A 1,934-nucleotide genomic window follows, 5' to 3' on the forward strand; every position below is an offset into this window, starting at 1 on the left:
CTGCATAACCTCTAAAATGAAAACATTTACATTACTGTTAGGAAGTTTGACTCTTAAGCTTTTTAAAAGATAGAAAACAAATATTGTTTTTATTACAACCATGTATGTTTCTAATTCATTTGTATTTGGAACCAGACTGACTTGATATGAATCTCAGCTCCACAGCTAATTAGCTATGTTCTTTCACAAACCACTTAACTGGTTCTCCATCTGTTAGATGGGAATAATAGTAACTGCTTCAGTGATTGAATGAATTAACATATCTAAAAGTGCTCTGAATAATGCCGGGCCTATAGTAAACACCATTTTAAAGTATTAGCTATTTGTATTGTTTAGCTAATGGGGAGTTCAATTCACTTCAGTCGCTCAGTCGTGTCGGACTCTTTGCGACCCCATGAATCGCAGCATGCCAGGCCTCCCTGTCCATCACCAACTCCCAGAGTTTACTGAAACTCGTTCCTATCGAGTCGGTGATGCCATCCAGCCATCTCATCCTCTGTCGTCCCCTTCTCCTCCTGCCCCCAATCCCTCCAAGCATCAGGGTCTTTTCAAATGAGTCAACTCTTCGCATGAGGTGGCCAAAGTATTGGAGTTTCAGCTTCAGCATCAGCCCATCCAATGAACACCCAGAACTGATCTCCTTTAGGATGGACTGGTTGGATCTCCTTGCAGTCCAAGGGACTCTCAAGAGTCTCCAACACCACAGTTCAAAAGCATCAATTTTTCGGCGCTTAGCTTTCTTCACAGTCCAACTCTCACATCCATACATGACCACTGGAAAAACCATAGCCTTGACCAGACAGACCTTTGTTGGCAAAGTAATGTCTCTGCTTTTTAATATGCAATCTAGGTTGGTCATAACTTTCCTTCCAAGGAGTAAGAGTCTTTTAATTTCATGGTTGCAGTCACCATCTGCAGTGATTTTGGAGCCCCCAAAAATAAAGTCTGACACTGTTTCCACTGTCTCCCCATCTATTTCCCATGAGGTCATGGGACCAGATGCCATGATCTTAGTTTTCTGAATGTTAAGCTTTAAACCAACTTTTTCACTCTCCTCTTTCACTTTCATCACGAGGCTTTTTAGTTCCTCTTCACTTTCTGCCATAAGGGTGGTGTCATCTGCATATCTGAGGTTACTGATATTTCTCCCGGCAATCTTGATTCCAGCTTGTGCTTCCTCCAGCCCAGGGTTTCTCATGATGTACTCTGCATATCAGTTAAATAAGCAGGGTGACAATATACAGCCTTGACGTACTCCTTTTCCTATTTGGAACCAGTCTGCTGTTCCACGTCCAGTTCTAACTGCTGCTTCCTGGCCTGCATACAGGTTTCTCAAGAGGCAGGTCAGGTTTCTCAAGAGGCAGATCAGGTGGTCTAGTATTTCCATCTCTTTCAGAATTTTCCACAGTTTATTGTGATCCACACAGTCAAAGGCTTTGGCGTAGTCAATAAAGCAGAAATAGATGTTTTTCTGGAACTCTCTTGCTTTTTCGATGATCCAGCAGATATTGGCAATTTGATCTCTGGTTCCTCTGCCTTTTCTAAAACCAGCTTGAACTTCTAAATCTGGAGGTTCACGGTTCATGTATTGCTGAAGCCTGGCTTGGAGAATTTTGAGCATTACTTTACTAGTGTGTGAGATGAGTTTAATTGTGCAGTAGTTTGAGCATTCTTTGGGACTGCCTTTCTTAGGGATTGGAAGGAAAACCGACCTTTTCCAGTCCTGTGGCCACTGCTGAGTTTTCCAAATTTGCTGGCATATTGAGTGCAGCACTTTCATCACATCATCTTTCAGGATGTGAAATAGCTCAACTGAAATTCCATCACCTCCACTAGCTTTGTTCATAGTGATGCTTCCTAAGGCCCACTTGACTTCACATTCCAGGATGTCTGGCTCTAGGTGAGTGATCACACCATCGTGATTATCTGGGTCA

Source organism: Cervus canadensis, chromosome 3, assembly GCF_019320065.1.
Source record: "Cervus canadensis isolate Bull #8, Minnesota chromosome 3, ASM1932006v1, whole genome shotgun sequence".
In the NCBI taxonomy this organism is placed as follows: domain Eukaryota; kingdom Metazoa; phylum Chordata; class Mammalia; order Artiodactyla; family Cervidae; genus Cervus; species Cervus canadensis.